This window comes from Castanea sativa, chromosome 3 (assembly GCF_040712315.1).
Source record: "Castanea sativa cultivar Marrone di Chiusa Pesio chromosome 3, ASM4071231v1".
NCBI classification, from domain to species: Eukaryota; Viridiplantae; Streptophyta; class Magnoliopsida; order Fagales; family Fagaceae; genus Castanea; species Castanea sativa.
Window position 1 is genome coordinate 55,001,832 of NC_134015.1, and position 25,300 is coordinate 55,027,131.

The 25,300-nt window shown below is 35.7% G+C and overlaps 1 long non-coding RNA gene and 1 pseudogene across 1 annotated transcript; one reads left to right on the forward strand and one right to left on the reverse strand.

Moving 5' to 3' along the window:
• Nucleotides 1-2,405: 2,405 nt before the first annotated feature.
• LOC142629953 (uncharacterized) lies at nt 2,406-4,178 on the forward strand. Its single transcript, XR_012843159.1, has 2 exons — nt 2,406-2,956; nt 3,689-4,178. It is a non-coding gene; the product is annotated as an uncharacterized LOC142629953 (long non-coding RNA).
• A 135-nt stretch (nt 4,179-4,313) lies between these two features.
• On the reverse strand, nt 4,314-17,781 carry LOC142629952 (anaphase-promoting complex subunit 2-like; annotated as a pseudogene).
• Nucleotides 17,782-25,300: the final 7,519 nt, after the last annotated feature.

Below are 25,300 nucleotides of genomic sequence, written 5' to 3' on the forward strand. Positions count from 1 at the left end.
ATCATTAGAGTACTCCATGATTACCTCAAAGAACACCAATGTCATTTCCTTGCCCTTTTCCCAAACATTGAGCAACTATGGAAAACTCCATTTGCATTTTGACTAACAAACTGAACTGTTGTACACTACCTTTACATGTGGTATTTACTCAATGAGTATTACTTGTGCTTCCATTTCGAACCATAATTCTACTTGTACATTTTTCCCTGAGAAAATAAATATTTCCACAAATTCTTGTCTGAAATTTTGAAAAACGATGCTCATGATGACCAATGGTTCAAATATCCCAAAATAGATCACCCCCGTTTTGGTCGCAAATAGCTTCTGCATGCATAGTAGCCAAGCTAAATTCCAAAAATAATGTTCAAGCAAAAGGAATCCTCCATCCTCCAAATATACATTGGATGACTAATGCTGATAGTACTCTTCACACACATGTGGACGTGTCTTGGATATCTTGTCACTACTCCCTCACAATGGCAGAATCTCTCAATCAGGGAATCTTCCCAGACATAGTACCAGCCGGCCTAGATGTTTGCAGACAGCAATGGCCACATGAAGACCATTGGGAAATGCATAATCCTTTATTTGGCTATGATGACCCTTACTATCATAATCATGATCTAGATGCAGATGTTGATGAAGAATGGTTTCAAGGTAGAGATAGATGGGATGACTAAAGATATATATATATATATATATATATATATATATATATATATATATATGTTAAAAAAAAAAAAAGGTGTTAGAAGCCATTATTTTTTACTTTTCAAAAAGGTTACTATTTTGGCATTTCTTTCTTTCACTATAATTTTGCCGTAACTATTCCTTTAAGATTACAACTATTGCATGATGTCCTTCGTTATTTTCCACAACATAATTATCTCTTGTCAGCAATATATCCAGAGAAGCATATCTACTGCACTGACATCCTTATTTTCAGGAGACATTTGTCACTCCAATCCCAGGACCCCCACTCCTTTGGACAAATGTCAAGAACAAGCCGGCCCTTCCTACTTAATGATTATCCTCTGAATGTAAAATATTTTTTGTACTTTTATAAATTATTGCCTATAAATAGGCCTCTGATGTTCTTAGTTAGAGGAGGACAAGAGTGAAAAAAGAGTTAGAGAGAGTTAGCAAGAAAGAGAAACTTGTGTAATATTTCTCAGTTTATATCTTTCAGTCCCGTAAAAAGCTTATAAATCTAATAATATCCCTCAGTTTGCTGTATCTTGTTCTATATTCTATTCCATACTTTTAGTTTATTTTACATAGTATTTTATTAATATATGCCATTAACAAACTTTCATGATTTTCTTACACTCCCTTTATTAATTTATTCGTCCTTCACATATATTATCCTTTCCTTTAGTTTAGTTTTATCCTTTACTCGTACCTTCCTTATTCGTCCTTTCTTTACATCCTTTCTTTACAGCTTCCTTGTTCGTCCTTTCTTTACGTTGTATTAATTTGATTGTATCCATTTTCATATATAAGAGAAATAAGTCACCAACTGCCACCACTGCAGCAGGGCTTACTGCATAGTCACTTCAATCACTTCCATGAAAACACGGATATTTAATAATCTCTAATGATGAAGAAGATTACAAAAAAACAGAAAACAAAAATTGAGAACCCAGATGTAATTATGAAACTAGCTGTAAATACATGCTGATCTGTATCAGTGTTTGTTCAATACTTTCCTATAGTTGGGCAAAAGGCCAAAAACCATTTACAATGATACAGCATCCATGTTTCAGCAAAAATGATACAGCATCTATGACTATGAGTTTGGTACGGTTTTATTTTCATTTAGATTAGATTATTTCGTTTATAATGTTGAGTCTTTTAAAGTTGGAATTAGAATTAAAAAAAAAAAAGGGGGAGGGGGAGGTTTTAAAAAATTGTACCTAAGAAATAAATTGATTTATTTTCATTTTTAAGGCATCCCAAATAGGCTATTACTTTAAGCTATATTGTTCTTTCAAGTATTTCTCAATATATATATATATATATATATATGTATGTATGTATGTATGTATGTGTATTATTCTTTCAAGTATAACTTAGGAGTGTGTTGAATTTGGGTTTAGGTTTGAGTTTGTGTTTGTGGTATTTTCTGATATAACCTTACTTTTTGGACTGAGAAATCTCCTGTCCAAGGTAGTTTGGGTTGCTCTAAATATCAACCCAACCCAACTTGTACGGATTGAGTTGGGTTAGTTCATTGGGTTGAAGCTATTTTGTCACGTATAGTATTTTTATTTGTTTTTACAAGAAGATTGAAAATATTATTAAGAAAACTCAATCAACATCAGTCAAAGTTACAGAATTGAGATATGTTCACATCGATAAATTACTAACATGTGTAATCAAGTTATGAGTTACACACCTTATCTACGGGCATGAGAAAAAATAACTATACAAAAGGTCTTTACAATAAATTTTGGCTTTAGCTACTAAATGACCAAAAGAAGTAAATGACTCTTCTTGGCTACCAAGAGCTTTGCATACAAATCACCCTCAAGTGGGGGTGGTAAAGTAAACTCAAATTTATTTGTCCATTCAAATTCACCCACTTTAATTGAATTAAAATCTATCCAATTATTAGTTGGGTTAAATAAACATCAATTTAATTAGACCCAATAATTATTAGGTTTTAACTAAAAACTCGTTGAAGTCCATTTAACCCAAAATCAATATAACCAAATTCAACCCAGCCCATCCTATTAAAAAAAAAAAAAAAAAAAAAACCCAGCCCTCACTCCTCAGACAGTCAGACGTTTCAAGGTTTCACAAGGGTTTCATTTTTCCTCATTTTCCCTCATTTTCTCGGCCTCCAATCACGTTTTAGTCAGAAACCCAACATCTTCAGCAGCTTCAAAGCTTCGGAGACTCCTCAGATTTTCGTCATTTCTCTCAGATTTTCGTCTCCTTAGAAGCCCACCTGGTAATTTTCAAATTTCAGTCTTTTTTCTTTCTTTCTATTCCCCACTTTGCACTGTTTGGTCTCTGAGAAAGTGAGAGAAAAGAAAGGAAACGGGTGATCTAGCAAGGACAGGTATGATAGGCATGATAGAGCTGATAGGCATGAAAGAGATGGGTCTAAGAGAAGATATGGGAGTCCTAAGCGTCCTGTTAGGCTGTTCGTTCTAGGTTGCTCTTCAGGTGTTTGTTTTAATGCTTACTTGAGACTTCCAAATTGGTGTTCTTTTTAATTGAACCATCGGGCCATGATTGTAGTGTCAAATTAAGTCTTAAGATAGTAGATTAAATGTGGTATGTTGAATTGTAGTTTTTTTATTTATTTATAATCTTTTAACTATGCTGGTACTGGTTAATGCTTTGAAATTTTTAACTAAGTTCAAGTATGGGCTGTAATGGGGTTTGTGTTTAGTTCAAATTTCCGCATTAATTTAAGTGTATTGGCTTAAGTGTGAGTTGCCAATCCTGAATCTATGTTATTTGTGGTACGCATCTAGTCTGATTGGTTGGGGTCTTAAGGTACTGTTTAACCATTTGCTTTCCAAATGCTAAACAATTTTCAATAGTGTACTCTCTAAAGTTTTACGTTAGAATGTGGTTCTTAGCATTGATTCTGATAAAACCGATGAAGTTGAACTACAAAATGCAGTGAAGAATGCAGCTAACAATCTTTTGTCATTTGATGTATCACTCACAGAATATACCAGCTATGCTGACACTTCAACTATCCCGGGGCACTATGTCCTGTACTGGGAGATTAGCCTCAGCCGGGCAACACCAATTCCTCCTTCAGTTTTTGAGGATTGTTGCCTCACTGTTGAAGAATCATTCAACAGTGTATACCGCCAAGGCAGGGTTTCAGATAAGTCCATTGGTCCCTTAGACATAAAGGTAGTGGAGAGTGGGACATTTGACAAGCTTATGGACTATGCTGTGGGACAAGGTGCTTCAATAAACCAGTACAAAGCAATACAAGAAAAAAGAGGCTAACATCTGGGATCCTAAGGCTGCAATTTATTTTTTGGGTTCGAAGAAGACTTTCTTGGGGATACATTTAAAAATGTATAACCTGCATTAATCATTGAGTGCAGTCTTTTTTTATTTTGATCGTGTTAGCGATGGCTCATCCTTATTAAACATGTAAGTCAGAATCTAGAAAGCATTTTAAAATCCTTTGCTACTCTTCAGTTTTTGTTTTTGAAGTTCAAGGTTATGACTCCATGTTGTTAGGTGCAGCTATGTCTTTAATCTCATATTACTATCAAATGAATTGGGCATGTGGAGACTAATGGGATGTGGTTCATTTGGTAGTTTTTATACGGTGAATTAAAACTTCTACTGACTATTAACATAATAAAACTTAGTTAATTTAGGACATTAAGTCCAAATCACATATAAGATATAATGTGATTCCATAGGCCTTTACATTTTTCAACCCTTTCTTACAAGGTGAATGACCAAATTTGTGTACTTGGTTCTAGTTTTTGCCAAGTGCTCGTCCACTAATTCAACATGCCTTGAAATAATTCATCCATTATATCTCTTCCAAAATGAGATTCCAGCTTTGACTCAATCACAGCCCTTATGGTCTTGGCCACTCGCTGCCCACTTGAAAGTGTCCCATTAATTGTGTTAGGCATGTCTACACCTCCATCCCAATCAATCTCAAACGCTTCCAGCCGATCCATAATGAATGATCCTTCTTTTTGTACCTCTAATTCTATCTCTTCGGCACGTGGACCATAGTAGGGTGCATTGAATGTATATACCTTTTCCTCTGGGATTAGACCCTGCAACTGATCAAAGAAATAATTAGCTTACAAGAAAAGTTTTATTAATAAAACATGCAGTACTTCTATATTATGGAACGGTTAGGTCCAATGCTCTTGTCATGTGTTTGCATTTTGGTAATTTTTGAGTTTAGGGGGTATTTTGGTAATTTTTGGGTTTTGGGGGGGGGGGGGGTGGGGTATTTTGGTCGTTTTTTGTGTTTCGGGAGTATTTTGGTCATTTCTGAGTTTCGGGGGTATTTTGGTCGTTTTCTGGGTTTTGGGAGTATTTTGGCCTTTTTTTGGTTTCGGGGGTATTTTGGTCATTTTTTTGGCTTTGGGGGTATTTTGGGGGTATTTTGGTTTTTTTTTGGAGTATTTTGGTAATTTTTTGGGTTTTGGAAATATTTTAGTAATTTTTTGGTTTTGAGGTATTTTGGTCATTTTTAAAGATTTTAGAGTACTTTGGTCATTTTCACTTTAATGGCATTTTAGTAATTTTGATAATTGGGTAATTGGGAGGGTTGAAATTTACCCGTAATAATTGGGTTGAGTTGGATTTAGGTTAGAAACAATTAGTTAGATAAATTTTAATTGGGTAAATAAGTTTTATATACCCAACCCAATTAAATCCACCCCAAACCCACCCAAGCCCACCCATTTGCCACCCTCTACTCAAGGATAATAGGGGAGAAGCCACATTCACTGGCAAATCTAAGCGCATGAACAACCGCCAAACATTCCAAGGCAGCAACTGAAGATGGAAGAGATATTTTGTCATGCTTAGCAAAATGTACTATCTTTTAAGATTAAATTAATAAATGAAAAAACAATACTAGCATCTATTGTTGTTGGCTTTTCTATAATATAAAATTATAAATAAAATAAAAGTGATAATTACCAATTCATTATGTATTTATGTGTCCAATATTCTTATAACTGAGATACCAATTGATTTTGTAAAGTACAAAAAAAAAATCATAATGAAAGTGTAACATTGTCATAGTCAATAATGTGTTGCAGTTGCAATTATATATATAGTATTTATGAGTCTGGTACGGTTTTATTTTCATTAAATTAGATTGTTTCGTTGGGCAAAAGTCCAAAAACCTTTCACAATGATCCAGCATCTATATTTCAGTAGAAAAAGATACAGCATCTATGAGTTTGGTACGGTTTTATTTTCATTATTTATTTTTATTTTTATTTTTATAGAGTTATAGATTATAAAGTCTACTTATAATTGTGGTCTTTATAATCAAATCAAAATATTAAATTTTTTTTTTTTTGTACAAGCCAAAATTGAACCTTTATCTTTTATTCAACCATCAGAAATTTTACCATATAAATATTATTTCGTTTATAATGCTACGTGTTGTAAAGTTGTAATTTGAACAACAAAAATGTGAGATTTTAAAAAATTGTATGCAAGAAATAAATTGATTTTTTTTTAAGTCACCCGAAACAGACTAGAAACAGACTAGTATTGTAAGCCATATATTTGTTGCAACTATAACTTAGGGGCATTTTGGATCACAGTAGTAAGGTGGAAAAGAACATCTTTCATCCACACTGAAAAATTTGTGACGTGTTTGACATATTTAGAAAGGTTATGAGCAGCAAATTACCTAAGCAGCGAACATGAGATAAACTTATGGTTGTCAAAATCACGATTTGGATCATAAGATCACACGATTTTACGATCCTACCTCATCAAAACGTTTAGGATTGCAAAAATTGTAGGATTGTATGAGATTCTACCAATCCTACCAAAACATAAATTTTTGGTTTTCTTTTATGGGATAAGTTTTTAGTATTAGTGAAACTTAAAGGTTTTTATTTTTCCATGTTGTGATTGTATGACCTTTTTTTTATATAAAATTATGTTTACCTAAACAAATGTTTTCTAATTTCTAGTTCTTTGTAATCAAAATGAAAGAATGCTTAATCATTTCTAATTAAGAATTTGATGTTGACTTTGTTGTCTTTTAAGCTATAATGTTGTTAAATTTGTTTGCTAGTATTCTAATATTACTAAAATATTTTTTTTATATATAATTTTATTAGTTATGTTTGTATTTGTATATTGATTGATTGTTTTTTTTTAGCATGCTCTTTAATTGTTGTTGAGTAATATAACTTGAATAGTTGAGTGTGAAATTGTATCTTGATGTCTTTTGCAACTCTAGTTTATAAATATACAATGTCTACATAAATGATGAAATGAATAATGATGATTAAGACAGTAATTATAACTTATAAGAATCTTAGAATGAGAATAATTAAGAAGGTGTTAGGTAGAGTAGTTTGAGATAATATTTTTGTAATTTTTTGAAATACGTGTGGGTGAAAATGTGTGTAAAAATATGTATAATACTGTTTAAAATGTAAAAATGTAAGTTTGAAATGCTAAACCAAACAGGCCCTAAATGTTCACTTCACCTTAATATTCGTCTTGCTTTTGAATTTTATATTGTAGTTAGCTAATTTCTATGTACATGATTATTCAACATACAAAATCATTATTGATGTGTTTTTTGCTTTAAATTTAAAATATGTTGGATCTTACGATCCACGATTCTACCTACCTACCTCCCATGATCTTACGTAGAATCCTAATTTTGACAACCCTTGGATAAATTAATACCCCTAAAGCTATCTGCAAGTAATTTAGCATTAGAAATCAAATGACCAAACAAAGCTACAGATACATCTTTTGCTTTCAGAGTATTCATAATAAGATCTAAATATCTTTCAAGAATTGCTTTAGAAATCCCTATTTGTAGAGAAAATTTAAAGGGTTTTACCGTTGCCATAGCTTCAATATCTACCACACCTTTCTCAATCTAACCTTACTCATCGGATTGAGAAACATCCAATCCAAGCTAGTTTATGGTAGCTCTAAAATTAATGCAACCGAACTTGTATGGATTGAGTTGGGTTTGATCATCAGGTTGAAGCTATTTTGTCAGGCCTGATAAAAATACTAAGTTTTAGCTTTTAAGATTAAATTAGTACATGAAAAAAAAAAAAATACTAACATCTATACATTGTTGTTGGCTTTTTTTATTTATTTATTTATTTATGAACTGCAAATCTTATTTAGAACAAAGAAAAATACAAAAAAGTACTAGCTAGCCTCAGCCTTAACAACAGAGCCAAAGCCCACATCAAAAGACCCAAAATGTTGTTGCTGGCTTTCCTATAATATATAAACCAATTAAAAGCCATAATTAATTACTGACTCATTATGTATTTATGTGTCCAATATTCTTATAACTGAGAAACTATTTATATTTGTTTAAGTAAATATATGAACATCAATAATAAAAACACCACGGACAAAACATTGATGCAAGCAAGTAATAAAAATTAGAAATTAACGTACTATTGCAATTATATTTACTCAAGAACAAAAATTCATCCAAAAATGAAAGTTAGATGAGTGACAAATTATTTTAGTCGCTTAGGCCTATGGCAACACCTATGCCAAAAATATTGAAGGTGTTCTAACTTTTAAGGTCCTCATTACATAAATAAAAGACCTTTAAAATAGTGCAAAAATGTCCTAAAATTCTAGAATGGTAATTGATTTTTTTAAAAGGAAAAACACACACACACACATATATATAGGTGGGTTTTGCTTTAGAAATCCTTCCCAATTGAGAATATATATATATATATATATATATATATATATATATATATATATATATATATATATATTTAAAAGAGTGTACCAAACAATCATTTACAATCAATTTTTATAACATCTTATAAAAAAAGATGTTAACACTAAATACAAAAACTTAATTAAAAAATTGCATCTCACAAAATAAGAACAAAGGTTTTTAAATAAAAAATATAATATAGAAAATTGAATAAATAATATTTAATTGATATTTAAATACTAAAAAATCACTAATTTGTTTTTGCCTTGAGCCTTAAAATGTATTCATCTGGCTCTGTGCCTTCAATTCTCATAAGAGGAAGTCAAGACCAGAACAAATGATATTCTAGCAACAAGACTTCCTCAAATTATCTAGCCACAAAACCAAAACAAAAAAAAAAAGTATAATAGAGATAAAATTAAAAATTTTAACATAACATAATTTAAATAAAGAATCATAATGGTTAGCAAATAGGATTTGAATTGACTATTGACGCGTCTCTTTCTTTATTATGAATAATGTCGCAATAGGATTTATATCCTATATAATACTCTAGATATTGCACAGGATACAATAGCATCTAATGGATAGATAAATATTAAAAATAACTGCCTTTGGATTGGACCAAAAAAGTTTAAAAAATAAATAGTAAAAAGTTAAAAGAAATCCCCTCCAATCGCAAATATTTTTCAACTTTTTTTATTTATTTTAATTTTAATAATTTTTAGTCATTGGATGCCATTGCATCCTGTTCAATACTCTAAATATTGTATGGGATCCAAATCCGTCTTATCTAGGAGTGTTCACCAAACCGCAAAAATCGCACCAAAATCACTCTCAAAATGGTATAACCGCAATGCATCACAACTAACAGCACACAGCATCACATCGCACCATACCACACCCTCTCTCTCTCTCTCTCTCTCTCTCTATATATATATATATATAGGAAAATGTTAACCGGCACTGTGCGGTGCTGGTTAAAGTTTCCTCTTTTGTGTTTAACTTAAAAAGAGGAAAAAAAGCTTTCAAAAAACTGCTAAAAGAAATTATAAAAAAATACCAAAAACTGAAAAATTGTCAAAAGTTAAAAAAGCTACACAAAAAATTACCCAAAATGTGTTGTTAATGGACACTTTACAGTACCCGTTAACACAACCTATATATATATATATATATTATTAATAGTTTAATAACCCAAGTGTTGATTAGGAAACCAACCAAAAACAAAGAAAAACTAACTCAATAGTTTAAAATTTGGCCCAAAACAAAGGGAAAAAGCAGTTTTAAGCTGGGCAAGAAAACACAAAATTTGAAAAATATACCAATTTTAAACTGCATCATATATATCGCATCGCACATGTAACCACAAAAATGAGGTGTGGTGTAGTTATGGTTTTAGTTAAACTCTAATCCACATTGCACTACATTGTACCGTACTGCACGTGACTGCAAAAATGAGGTGCGGTACAGTTATGGTTTTGGCTAAACTGCACCGCAAAGTACAGTGCTAAAAATGGCCCAAAACTGCACCCCACCGTACCGCAAACACCCCTAGTCCTATCCAATAAAATATCCTTACTAGTCACATTTCATTACATTACAAAAAAAGTGCCTCATTTTTAATTCATTAAAAAAGAAGAAAAAAACCCTCATTTGTCACTTTGGACTCAGCAAGTGATAATGACCTAGGCTAGTATTCAAATAATTGGCTTCATGGGCATGTGTTTCAGTGTTTCTGTTCTTCCCCATCTCTTTTTCTGGGGATATCTGCTTCTTCTTAACCTTGGTGAGTTAAGAGAAACATTAAGTTATAGCCTTTAGTCCAAAATGAAACACCAGACCCACCCAATTTGTCACTTTGGATTCAGCAAGTGATAATGACCTAGGCTAGGATTCAAATAATTGGCTTCATGGGCATGTGTTTCAGTGTTTCTGTTCTTCTCCATCTCTTTTTCTGGGGATATCTGCTTCTACTTAACCTTGGTGAGTTAAGAGTAACTTTTAGTTATAGCCTTAGTCCAAAATGAAACACCAGACCCACCCAACCCTATAAATAAAAGTAAATATCCTTCAAAGCAGGGCCTTGAGTCTAACTAATTTGGAATTTGTACGAGGAAAGTCAGAAAAAGAAACAACGGAACAGTTTTAAACAACCATTCATGCAAATACGTCAAATAATGCTCAAATTCACATCACATACCTCATAAATATGCATTGATCCTTGCGTATTTGATCCTCAACAGAGGCCACAGATCTCTCTCCCTTGTCATCACCAACTAAAATCTCCTCACAACTCCCACTATTTCCACCATTCTTATTAGTTTCAACCATGCCTTCCATCAGGGCAAATACATGGTCATTAGAGTCTGCCCCAAGTGATTCTTCAAGGATTCCCTGATTACAAAAGGAGGTTAATAAAATTAGTTTTCATCTTGACCCCAGCCCTTGAAGATTGTCATATATTTGAATTTTTATGGATTACCAAATTTCTACCTAATTGAAAAGTTTTAACCAGCACTTGGAAGGAAAAAATCAAAAAGGTTGACTTCACAAAAAAAGCAACAAATCATATGATTCAAAGTAACCACAAAGTCAATAAAATAAGATCAGTGCCCTTGCCAGTATAATGTGGAAAGTTCTGAGGTAAAGGAAACTAAACCAAGCAAGTAAGCCTTATTATTTTTTTTTTCCATCTATTAAAAATCTATTGGGTGTCCAACAATAATTGATCACTCACTAGAATGAATCATTGAATTGGTCATGTATGTTCAGCAGCAATCCAGGAGTTTTCATTAGATCTATCAAGTGTCCAAAACTAATTGAGTACGTGAATGTTATCAGATACCATGCTTATCCAAAAATTTATCCTTCGATTGAGTACATCTACAGGTAAGCCAATAGCAGCTGCAAGATTTTTAGAGGTCCAACTGAAAGTAGAAAATACAAATGTGGTTACACTATTGATGAATAGCATATAATGCATCAGATAATTCCCATGGTTACCTTGTTTGATCCTGAAATTGCATAATAATTGCTGCATGTACAGGTGCCACTGTGAACTGCACTGCCCTATCTTCAAATTGCAACTCCAAATGCACATCCATGATAAATAAAAAAGTGAATGATTTACTGATTCAGGACAGAGAGAAAGGAAAACTGGACAAATTTTGCTTTGTTTAAACATGGAAGTAATCCAAATATCAGTGTATGTATCAAATTGCATTTTTTTAAATTCTGAACCATACCTTGACAGTACTAAGATTTTTCTTCCATAGAAGCTTACAAGGGGTTTTGATTTCATTAAACCTCTTTTCATAATCAGAGAGAAGGTTGTCAACTGGCTCAGGCACATTAAGGGTCTCATCCTGAAAATTTTATTCAACGTTAATAGAGCAAAAATAATGTCACTAAAGAAAAAGAAATTGTCATTTGAAAAGAAGAAATTTTAACCCAAGTATATATATTGTTAGCAAGGGACAGATATAGGTCTATAGTGTTGGTGTAAACAGATACTTCATGCAGAGACAGCAGAGTGTGTGTGATAGCAGAAATGAGAAAACATGTAAATATGCCCAATCATATTAGATAGCGCATCAAGTACTATTGCCAGAAAACTTTTTTTTTTTATTTTTTTTTATATAAGTAAAGAAAAAATTTATTGAAATAAGACTACTTAATGCACATGTACAATGACCACAAAGGAGTCTAAAGAATTAGAAAAAAATTATTCTGTAAAAAAAAGGCAACAGCTCAAAAAAAATCAGCAATGGACTGAACGGAGTTACTATTAGTAAAACCCCATATAGGAGACCATCAACAAAGATCACGTAATTGTCAAGCCTTTTCCGACTACCAGAATTTAAAATGATTGATATCAATGATAGCAATGGTGACCTCTATACCTGTATTAGAGGCCAGAAATTAGAAGATATGATTGTAGCATCAAGAATATCCATTGACACTGCAGAATCCCCCAGCTCAGCCCCCAAGAATTTATTCACCAAAGGTTACTTGAAATTTTTTCATAAATGAATAGATCATACAAAACTAAGATGGCCTACTGGCAATCATGGCACAAGTAGTCCCAAAAACTACTAAAGAAAGATATAAATCATAATACTATACTTATTCAAGCAAAATGCCATCCATCATAGTTTGTAGATTTATTTGAATGATTTGGATATGGAAAGTATTCTTGCCATGGAATGAGAAGATGGGTGCAGCACCATCAAATTTGATGAGGTGTCACCTAATCATAGATTATCTCATTCCTAATTTCAAAATGCTACCCATCAGAGGGGTCTGAGCAATGGTTACTTTTATATTGGAGTTTGTCCTCTTTGAATCTATCAGGTCATCGGGCATTATTTCACATTTTTGCATGCTGCCCTCCCCAAAATGTATCTGCAGGATGACAGTACCACCATGAAAATGAAGGCGAAAATTTCTAACGCAACAAAGAGAATGCCAAATATCAACTACTACCAGGAGAGCTAATTAAACAGATCAAAGACTCCAATATACAAACCACTTGCCTTGAGGAGTTCCAAAGTACGTATCTCTGAGTCAATGTCATAATCAGATTTGTTGAGAAGCTTTTCCGCCAGCATAACACGATATTCATTGACTAGTTGGTCCTTTGAACTAATTATGCCAACAATCATCCCAAGTATGTCAACCTTCCTCCAGTTCCTACTACCTTTCAATGGGTCAGCTTCTACAGGATCAGGCTCCCAGCTGACAGGCAGAATTCATGGAGACATGTATCAGTCAACTGACAAGGCAAGCTTAAAGGTACAACTAAGTTACATACCATCCATTGCCATGATAGCATAAACATACCAGGCAGCATTGATCCATGCTTGCTTGTCATCGGTGATGAAATCGTCATCAACACCAGTATTCTCTTGACTTTCTTCATCTCTATTTAATTCTTCAAGAAGGCTATCCCCAGCATTTCCAGATACATTAGGATTTCCACCAGTCCCATCAGTTAACATTGTCACAATGCATTTTATGGTATCTTTCCTTCCCCTTAAATAGTCTCTTACTGGTTCACCAACTGCTTCAAGAAAAACACCTGCTGAGTCTATAGTCCGTAGTGCTTTAATAGTTGAAACATATTGACGCAGTATGTCATTGGTTGAGGCACCAGCAGTAAGCAAGCGATATTGTGGTGCTGAGATAAATGATTCAACCAACTTAGAATGTTGTCCCGTACATTCAAGACATTGTTTTAAATCTTCATTAGCTGTAGAGCTGCAAAATTTATTAGAAAAAAAAAAATAAGAAAAGAAAAATGGAAAACAGAATGAGGACAACCACAGGAGAATCTTTCAGGCATTCAGGTGATTGTATCAAACATTAACACCCATTTCACCATCCAGTTGATATAGAGATCTCATCACATCAAATTATGTTGCATTATAGCCACTGTAAGAATCTTAATTCTCTTCTCATTTTTAAGAAACAAAAATAAAGCAAGACCAGTGCACAATTTGACAACTTGACCACTAAACAATCACATTTACTTGACTTCTACAATAGGAAACCAAGGAAAATACCAGATTAAGAATGTAAAAGGAATCACCTGTCAGGATAATCCACAATTATCTCAAATAGTTTGGCTATCCTTAAATCTTGCAACGTCTCATAAGCAAAATACTCTAGCCGAAACTGCCATCTAAAAAGTCTTGAGGAGTATCAATTCCAGGATAGCATGACAAAGGAAGTGAAGCCAAAGGTGATTTGAGACCAGATGAAGGACTATCATAACTAACAGAGTCACCGAGATAAGCAAGAAGTGCATGGAAAAACTGGAGAGGCACAGCCTGGGATACATAACTCCAAGTATATGGAGTCATTTATTAGTAGCATAAAAATATATACCAAAACTAGAAACTAGCATGGAGGACAGTAGAAAAATAAGCAGAAGAAATACAAAATATGGCAAGAAAAACAATATCAATTTTACAGCATCTTGTAGATGGCATTCACTCTATGCAGGAAGAATTTTTGGACAATTACAGTAGCTCCTTAAATCAAATCAAATCACTGTTTATGACCAAAGAACTATTACAATTTTGTATATAGCCATATTCTAACTAACAAATAATTTATATCAAAAACCCAATTACATACAAACCAAATAATTATATGCCTGGCCGAAACAACTATAAGATCTTCAACAACTGTTCAACGACCTTCCGCATATATAGACAAGAAAACATCTGTCATATGGTATAGACCAGTACAATTTAACCCATTAACTCAAAACAAGGACCAGGTTTATTGAATCAAAAGTCCAATGCAAATGAAAACATCTTGGATAGATTCAAAGTTCAGACATTAGGGATTTTAGAAAATGATAATTAAAAATATAAGGCAACACAAACAAGAAAAAATACCTGTATCCACCCTTTAATGGACTCCAAAACAGAACTTCTGTAATCATCACCAGCCAAATCATGTACTTTAGCCTGCCACACATACAGGAAAATTTTGATGGGACCCAAAGACAAATTACATACAAAGAAAATGTGAGATGTGATTCTCACATATAGTATTGGAAAAGAGGATGTCCAATACAACAATACAACATTGGAAATGAAAAGAAAAATGCCAATGTAGAGGTGAAAAGAAATGAGCTGGACAAGTATTGCAAAAATGGAACACATGCTCACATTTAGAAGCAGAAATATGGCACAAGAATAGGTATCTTCAGTCATAGATGTAAATCCAAGATTTCTAAGATCTCGAACAACCTTCCCAATGTTCTTTACCAACTTATTGTTCTCCAAGAACTTACCCTGGTGAGAACATTCATCAATATCCATTTCACCAGTCCTATAAGAGATTTTGCTTTTTTCATCTAAATCCATTTCATCTTTGTCTTGAGATTCATCATCATAGAACTCTCCACCCATTATTGTACTCAGTTCCTCCAACCTTCCCTTAAAATACCAGTGGAGTATCTCTAAGAACATTTGGGAGGTAAAAAGAAGGAAGAAATTAAAGTAAAATCAGGAAATTGTTACATACACAAAGCTAATTTTTAGACAACATAAACGAAAGATCTCCAGTGTAGATAATCAGGTAAAAAAAGAAGAGTGGATTGTTTTAATCCTAAAGCACACCTAATTAAAGTTGAGCGACTTGACCTTGTACTGACTAGTGTAGTGGAGAACTGGGTGATGGCAAAAAATTAGAACATTCAGCAGAAGATCAATCCAACAAACGGTGCATCAAGACAGCGATGATTGCTGCCCCATCTATATCTAGTTACTTGATGAGTTCAAATACTCCTTGGTATAGAAATAAGTAGGCCTCCCATTTCAATCAATTGTTGAGGAATACATTCATCCTTTGGAAAAAAATAAATGTATATATTCTTTCCAGGGCTTCTATGTTTTTTGGGAGCATAGGGGAGCACCAGAATATAACAAAACAATTTAGATTGACGATTATAAATCAAAATTTGAGCTTGTTTTCTTCTATACTGAGCCACCAAATAGAATGTATTCACTTGCTATGGATACTGACATGCAGATCCAAGCAATACCTGAACCCAACCCAAATAAATTTTTTATGCATCAAATGTGAATTTATAATATCCATCACCCAAACTTTCAATCTTCATAACACACAGAACGAGCCAAAAAATGAAAAGATACTTAGATGAAGGATGCTAACTACCAAATAGCATTCATTGAAATCTAGCTTTTAGCCAACACAAACTCAGCAAAAGCACTATGCTCAAGAATACTAGTAATCAATCAAGATATATCATTAAGTGTATACCAGGAAAATGCCGAGGAAGACTAGCCATAAGCACTGAAGACAAGAGTAATTGGTATCTAGAAAAGAGATGGCTTCTCTCCGCATCCGAAGGATTCCTTCCCTCAGACATCTGATCCTTGTAGGACTGCAAAGCATGAGACAACATCAATAAGCACTTCTCCTGGTATTGCTTTTCCAAAGATATCTCTTCTAGAGCTTTGCACAGCACTTCCTGAACCTCACTCTCGCATATCTGCACTTCACAATTAAGCCAATGAGTTGTAGCTTAAATGGCATCTCCTCTCTCTCTACATTACCCTCATAAATGTAAAGTAGAAGGTGAGATCACTGGTTCATGATCCACCACATGCGTTGTGTGTATAATTCCAAAAAAAGAAGAAGAAGTGCAAGTCACCAATTTTCCAATTCAAAACCTTATCTTTATCAAGAATTTTAATTGATCACTCTCTCTCTCTCTCTCTCTCTCTCTCTCTCTCACACACACACACACACACACACACACACAAACACAACTATAAGATGTTTTAAATTTCAAGTTTGGATAACATAGGGAACCTCTCAAAAGACCTTTGGACTCGCTTCTAGCTAGTAAAACCTACAATTAATAGACCCCACCCATTAGAACCACTTGTCGGGTAATTTAGAGGCACCCATGACAAACTAAGCAGTCTATACCCATGCTCAAGAGCATTGTATTTTAGAATTTTCAAGAGTCTTGTAGCTCAGTGGCATTATCTAGTCTCCTACTTAAGGAGAACTACGGTTCAAATCCCTCCTCCCCACTTGTTGTAATAATTGAATTATAAAAAAAAAAAAAACTTTCTTTATTTAAAAAATATCCACAAAACATGAGGATGAATCAAATAGTACGAAATTTTGTGTGAATGTTAAGAAGAATGAAAGCATATAATCCAAAGGTGAAAACTTTAAAATATAAATCCAATAATAAGCTATTGCCATTGATGCTATACATACAGGGGGTGGGTTTTTGGAGAGAATTGCAAAATTGGTGTAAGCATCAAAATGGCGCCAAAATTTCGAAGCTCCATTTTGCTCAAAAATTTCCTGCACACACAGACAATGAAACCCTAATTGAAGTACGAATTTTCAAAACAAATAGTGCCCTAACTTTGAAAATTGAGAGCATTATAACAATCTTGCATACATAGATATATATGTATATATACCTCTAGTGACTTGAGAAAGTGGTCGCGGACGGGAGAGTGGAGGCCGTGGTGGCAGAGGGAATGGATGTGAGCGATGAACTCGGGGCCGACGGAGAGGTCACCGGCGCCGGTGAGAAGAGTTACGGTGGTGGCGCAGAAGCCAGTGTAGCTATCGTGGATTTGTCGGATGGAATCGTCGGTGAGAGAGTCGAGAATCGCTAGGTTGCAGACTACGGCGGAGGAGGAGGAGGAGGAGGAGGGTCCCTCCGTCGCCATCAAGTTTTGATTTGTGTGTGTGTGTGTGTGTGTGTGTGTGTGTGGGGTTTTGCCGCCACTGTGAGATTGAAATGGAGTTGGGGCAGTGGAGTTCACAGTAGTGTCTCTTTTGCTTTTACCATAGCTTTTTCTTTTTCTTTTTCTTTTTCTTTTTCTTTTTTCAAAAAAGATAATAAAGAAAAAGTTTTAAAAACCGAAACGGTCAACGTGAATTGGTTCCAGGTCCCGATTTTGACAGAACCGGTTTACGTCTAACCCTTGGTTGAACTTCGTATTTTGATGTGGTCACTTCTTTCGGCCCACTTAAGCTCAATTCAGGTTTGGTGTAGGACAATTCGTGCAATAATAGGGTGTTACTATTCGAATTCACAACTCTTAAACTTGCACGTTTATTAAACATACTTCACGTTTGGTAACCTTATTCATTTATTACTTATATACTATATAGGACTTGAAATACTTGGTTTTTTTTTTTTTTTTTCACTTGAGATAAAAGAGACTTATAGATGTGGTCACTTCTCTCAACCCACTTAAACCCAACTAAAGTACGATATGGGAGTCTGGGACAATTCATGCAATAATGGGGGTTACTATTACTCGAGCTCACATTTTTCAGACTCTCATATGTGATGAGTTACAAAGCCTTTCTATTACAAAACCACCTTCACATATGGTAAACTTATTGATTTATTACTTATATATTATATATAAAGGACTTTAAGTTTTTTTTTTATGAGGTAATTACACATAGTCCACCTGTGGTTTAGGTGAAAATCACTTTGCCTACCCGTGATTTGAAAAGTATCACTTAACACACCTATGGTATGTTTTTGTTAATCTTCGTAACCCACCTTAAGCCCAATCAATTCAAAAACACCTCTTAACCCCAAACCACAACATAACTCGAATCAAAACATCTAAAACTCATAAACTTTTCGAGAGAGAGACCTGTGGTGTTCTTCGTGGTTTGGAGTGTCTGGAGGGGGAGAAAACACAAGTTTCGCAACATCGAAACTAGGGAAGGTAGTTTCGGTAAAGAAAATCAAGTTATTTGTGTCTATTCTCGATTTAGGGTTTCAAATTTTGTTCAAGTGCCAACTTACTATGTGAAACTCGTGTTTTGTTGATATGTCTTCATCAAGTGGTAGTTTCTCGGGTTTATGTGGGCATATGTATAATGAGTAGACTTGTGTTTTTGAGAACAAGTTTGAGTTTGTATAATTTTGGGAGGAGGTTCTTGGGTTGTAGCCGTTATAAGGCTGGTCCTAAGTGTCATTTCTTTGTTTGGCTTGATAACCCAACCTGTCCTCTTGGGAGTGAAACTGCACATTTGGTTCTAGAGAGGATGTCTAGGCTTCAGAGTGCTTTCCAACTTGCCAATGAGAAGGAAATGACAGCTCTGGAAATGATAGAAGAAGCTAGGCAAATGGCAGAAAAGGCTCTTGAAGAGGAAGCCAAAGCCAAGGAGAAGGAGAGAAATGCTCGAGCTGTCTGTGCAAAAGCTAAGGAAAATTCCATGTTTGCTGAAGAGAAGTAGAGAATGTGGAAGTTTGCATGCATTTTGTCATGGATCTTTTTTGTTATTGTTATGTTGTTGTTGTGTTTTGGCTCAATTGAGTTCTCTGGAGTAAAGAGACTGAGGTTGTTGCCCTGAAGTAGTTAATTGGTTAGTACAGATATTTATGGCAATGGTGTTAATGAATTGCCTACTGGTGTAATGTTTTGATGTGTCAATGGATGAAGAATTGGTCAATTATTGAGTATTTTGTGCACACCATAACAACCATTCAATGTTCCATATAAGTTGGTTTGGACAAATAATGTTCTATACAATTGTTTTGGACACAATCTGTAGCAGCATTAAATAAACTTCCATATAATTTGGTTTGGACAAATAATGTTCCATACAAACTGTTTTGGACACAGTCTATAGCAGCAATAAATAAACTTCCATATAATCTGGTTTGGACAAATAATGTTCCATACAAACTGTTTTGGACAAATAATGTTCCATACAATCTGAATTGAATAAATACCACAACATCCATATAATATCACAAAATTTCATACCATAATAACAACCTGGAGTGTAATGTACCTTAACTTAACTTTTAATAAATTACAAAAAAGCACATCCCAAGGTCAGCTACATAATTACTCAAAACAAGGTGATTGTTTTTTACACTAATTGATAATTACAAAAAGCCAACAGTGGTTTTCACAAAAAACACTAGCTGCAAGCCCACATGTTCTCCTGCCCTTGCCTTTACCCCCAATCCTGGCATGCGTACCCACTAACTTCATTTCTTGCTTTGCTCTTTCTACCCACTAAATTCATTTTTGGTGGCCTTTGTGCAACAAGCTGTCCTCTAGTCCTCACACCACCAGTGTTTATATTTGCATGTAAAGACTACAAAATAAAAAATAAATCCACTTGTTAAAAAATATCTCAGTCTACACAACCATCTAGGAAAGAAGCAACTTAACTAAGTTACCTGTGAAGAAATTGGTAGGGTATCCCAGGTCTCCCTAGGTGTGTGAAACTCTAGCTCTGAGGAAGAGAACCATCCTGCTCTCTTGTGAGATGACCTAGCTTGACTTCCTTGCTGTGAAGCTTGATTTCTTTGCTGTGAGGATGAATGCTGAGTGGCAAACCTCAAGTTGTAAGTCTGGGTAGGCTGCTAGGATGGTGGCTGGGCTTCAAGCTGAGGTGCAGATCCAGATCTGGTACTAGGTGCAGGCACCCCTCCCCTTGCCTGCAACAAAACTCAGTTTCAGTACACAAATACCTTTGTAAGTTTAAAAGCAAGTTTTTTTTGCCATTTAAATCCCAATTACTTACAACTTTTTTCTCTTTGAAGCCTCTGTCTCCTCTGCCATGGTGTCTCTCTAGTGATGCCAGCCTTGCACCCTCTTGAGTTATGCTCTTCCTTTTTGCATTTTCCACACCTTACAGGTATGTTCAGCCTACTTGCTTTGTAAGGGTTCCTAGGCTCATCAGGAGCCCTCTTTCTTTGCTTGGGTGGCCTGCTTGGTGGTTTGTATATGTGAGGTGCTAGGGGAGTAGGCTGTCTAGTCTTAAACCATTTTGACTAGCCAGGCATGGGAGGAAGTACCTCCTTGTATATGTCCATGAAAGTTTCTTTGAGGTAGCATGTATAAATGGCTGTTATGGCATGTTTGCATGGAATGCCATTTAAATCCCAAGACCTATAGCTGCATGTCTTCTTGACCAGATCAACTACATGCCTCTCATACTAACTGGCGACCTCATAAAGGAAACTGCCAGTTGGGGTAGCACTAAATGGCTTGCTTTCAAGCTTCAATTTCTCTAACTTATCTTGTATGCTTGAACACAATTTTCTAGCATACTTCTCTATCCCTTGCCTTTTTGTGTAAAGCCTAGTTAGAAGTGTAAAGCCTAGTCATAAGTCTAACCCTAATCCACTCCAACATTGCCAAGATGGGCTTGTCCCTAAACTTCAATATCATTGAGTTAAAAGACTCACTCAAGTTATTTACCAAACAATTTGTTACCCTAGAAGTGAAGTGTGACCTTGTCCACTGTGCAAGTGCAATGTTTGCAAGATACTCATATGTCTTTTCATCCAAATGCTTTATGTACTGTATGCCTCTCTTAAACTCCCTTACTATTATGGCAGTAGCACATCTCCACAGTGTATCCTTCAGCTCCAATCCCCTATGATTGACTTTGAAATTGTTGTAGATGTGTTTTATACAGTATTTATGCTCCACAGTACGGAATAATGTCTCTATTGCAGGTATAAGCCCCTGCAAATAACCAAACAAATAAACAAAACATGTTAGTTCAACAAATATGTCCAAAACATGTTAGTTCCAAACAAGCTAATATTTCCAAAACATGTTAGTTCATACCTTGTACCTATCAGAAATGAAAACCAACTAAAGCTCCTCTGGTCTCCCTATATCATCAGCAAATATTTCCAAAAACCATATCCAAGACTCCTTGTTCCGCAACAGTCATGGCTACTAGAAAAATGTTGTCATTTGCATCCTTGGCAGTGACAGGTAAGATTTGCCCACAAAATCTGTGCTTTATGTGACAACCATCTAAACCTATAAATGACCTGCATCCACCTAAAAATCCTACCTTCTAAGCATTGAACCTAACATACATCCTCTTAAATTTTGGCTAGGAAGTCTTATCAGCCATTTCTGTCTGTAGTATAACCCTACTCCCCTTGTCTACAGTGTTTATTATTTGTGCAGAGTCCCTAAGGACACCATATTGCAGTTGCTCATCTTCATTGATCAAATCCTTTGCCTTTCTCTTTGGCCTATACATTTGGTTTATACTTAGGTCTATAGATAAATTTTGCATCACATGGTTATGTACACCACCCACCTCCCAATTTGGATTTTTGCTAAAGTCCTCAATGAACCTCTTAGCAACATAAGCTGATGTTGCTTAGCTATTTTTAAAAGGCTTGGGGCAAGTACACTCATCAGTCAAGGTCTTAATCTGAAATGTTAGCTCTCCACTTATCTAAGATGCATAACATCTCCACCCACATTCATTCTTGCAGTGAACTGATATCTTGGTCCTCTCATTCAGCTTGAATTTGATGTCAACAGATTTTTTAATTGCATACTCCCTCAAAGCAACTTTGAACACCTTTGCATTATAAAACTTCATCTCCTTCTTCAGTACAACATTTCTCATGTCACTCTTAGCATTAAACTCTGGCTGCTCAGGTACCTGCCTATCATCAGACCCATCCATGCTTACCGGCTCATCCTCAAAAGCTGGCTCAACCCACTCATGGGGTGCATTGCTTGATTTTGGGATTGCATGAGGTGCATTGCTTGATTCTAGGGCTGTATTAGGAGCATTGCCTGATGCTGGGGTTGTATTGGGAGCATTGTCTTATGCTGGGACTGAAACTTGTGGAGCTGAGTTTGGAGCAGCAAATATGTCATCACTAAAGTCCTCCCCCTCTAGGCCTTCATATAGCCAATCATCATCATCATCTCCTTTAATATTATGCTCTTCAACCCTTGCACCAACCTCAACATCCTGTTCTTCAACTCTTACACCAACTTCAACATCCTCAACATTCTCAACATCATCTTCTTCATCATTCTCAGCTTCATCATAATCACTCTCCAAATCTATTTCATCCACCCCTCAATCACCACCTACACCACCTACATCACCACCTATTTCTACCACTCCCCCTCTATCACCACCTACACCATCATCCGTCACTCCCCCTCCATCTGGATTTTCAACTGCCATTGGCTCCACATCTATGTTAGTATAGATTATGATTTTGTCAGCTAGTCATGCCCTATGAAGGGTACTCATGTTCACCACATCTGCATCTATTTTTATGACCCTTAAATCATCCTCTAGATCACCTTCAGGAAGTAAATACCTATATCTACTGTATTCTTTGGGGGCACCAACTAGATGGCATAAATCTTGAATTTCAAAGAAACTCAATTTATCAAGGTCAATCTCTGTCAATGTATGTATGTAGATGCTCATTTTTTGACAAGCCCAGAAGAGAGGAAGGCCCAAAGTCATGGGCTATAGAAAGTATTATGGAAGTATCATTAAGCGAGTGGCAAGAGTAACGAATAGTGGGTCTAACAGAAAAATAAATAGATCTTGAGGAAGTAAGTGGGCCTAAAAAGGCCAGGAAGAAAGTAACCACAAACCCATGGGCTGTATAGATGTGGAAAAGTGAGAATAGGCCATAACTGCTACGACAGGCTCAAATAGTGCAAGTAAAGAAAGTAGGGGACTGTGGAAAACTCATAAGCCCTAAAGGAAAAGTGAGAAATACTTGGGCCGAAAAAGCCCAAGAAGTTAGTAATAGCCCATGGGAGACGTAGAATTAAAAAATGGCTAAGGACGCCCAAACGAAAGTAGGTAGGATAATAGGGGCTTGCAAATAGCAAAAGGGCCCAGAAGGATCATTGGGCCTTCCGAGAAAGAATGAACAGAAAAGGTCCAAAGTGGCCTAGCAGACTTGGGGTCAAGAAGGCCTCACGGTAGGCACGACAGAATTGTGTGGCAGGAAGCAAGTAACAGGGGCCGGGAATAAAAGGCTTGGAACAGCCCACGAACAAGCATGGCCCAGTCCTCAGAAGCTGCAAGCCACAAAGGAAAGGTCGGGCGAAATAACCCACGCCAAAAGAAGCCAAAAATGAGCAGCAGGCTAAGCAGTTTGACGTTCAGACCGCGGTAGACAGATGAGCAGCAGGCAGGATTTGAACAAGTACGGAGGTAAGGCACGCGCAAAGCCCAGGCACCACCAGCTTGTACCTAGCCAATACAGGAAATGGTGAGGTCATGGGTCAGAGGTAAGTGGGTATGATCTGGCGGTAGGGAGGGTGAAAATCTATTTTTGTGTTTCCTACTCAACTCCTTTTGGAAGCAATGTCCTGCTGGAAAGGCATGCGAACCAAAAGAGGCAAGGATGAGTGGGAACCACCAGGTGTATGTTGTAAGGGGTAAAGGGAAGGAGAGTATTCATCATGTGACAGGTAGGATTGCCGCAGGGAGTGAGCAAAACAAAAAGTCTTCTCTGATTGAGGCAGGGTAGCACTGGCTGGGTGACTGACCAGTCAGTGACGATCGGCGAAGGAGCACATGCCAGACAAAAACGGTTAAGGGCTAAAAGGGTAAAAAGCCAAGCGTGGCTGATCCTATATAAGAAGTCCTACAATGGACAGGAAAAAGAACAGGAAAAAGGGAACCTCTGTAAAATAGTAGAAAAAATTATAGAAAACAGGGGATTAAAGGGCGCAGAGAAGAAATGAGAGAAAAGATAAAAGAAAGAAAGAAAGTAAAAGAAAAAGAATACAGAAGCAAGAAAGAAACAGAGTGAATGAAGTGATTGGCATGCACCGAATGGATTAATCTCCCTCTCCCCTTCTAACTCATGCTTTCTGTTAACCAAACAAAGAATCTCGATCAGCCAAAGTCACTTAGGCCCGTTCCTTCAAAGCAGCTAATTTTTCCTCAGAGAAATTAGTCGCGTTGAGGGAGTGATTCCCTTTCCTGACACGAGCTCTGTGAAACAGCCCATCGCGACAGGCTAACGTTTATTTACTTAATACATTCTTGACTCTCATCTGACATTTATTATTCAGATATTATATTGTAAAACGGCCACCCTTCTTTAAGGCCCACTGACTATGTTGCTTAAATCTTTATTCTTTTCCTGTCCTCTTTATTCTTTTCCTGTCCTCTTTATCATATCTGCCTGCTGTAGCTAATGTGACAGTTTTGCCTGCTATAAAGATCTGATTACCAAAAGACATTGTTTGTGCACAAGTCGGACCAGGAAGGTTTGTTCTCAGACCGGTCCCAACTCTCCAACTCAGAAGAAAATCTTGGGCCCAGTATAGCAGCAAGCGCCCCAGCCTGACATTGCAAAAAAGGCCCACACAATGTACAGACCCACCCACATATCGTAGGGTTGGGTCCTCCACAAAACACCTCCTAACGTGAATTTCAATGTCAAATGTGAAGTCAACCATCTACAATTAAAATAATTAGTTCGTTTACATTTTGACATATAGAAACGACAACAAGCTAAAAGAGACAACAAGCCAAACATATGCTATT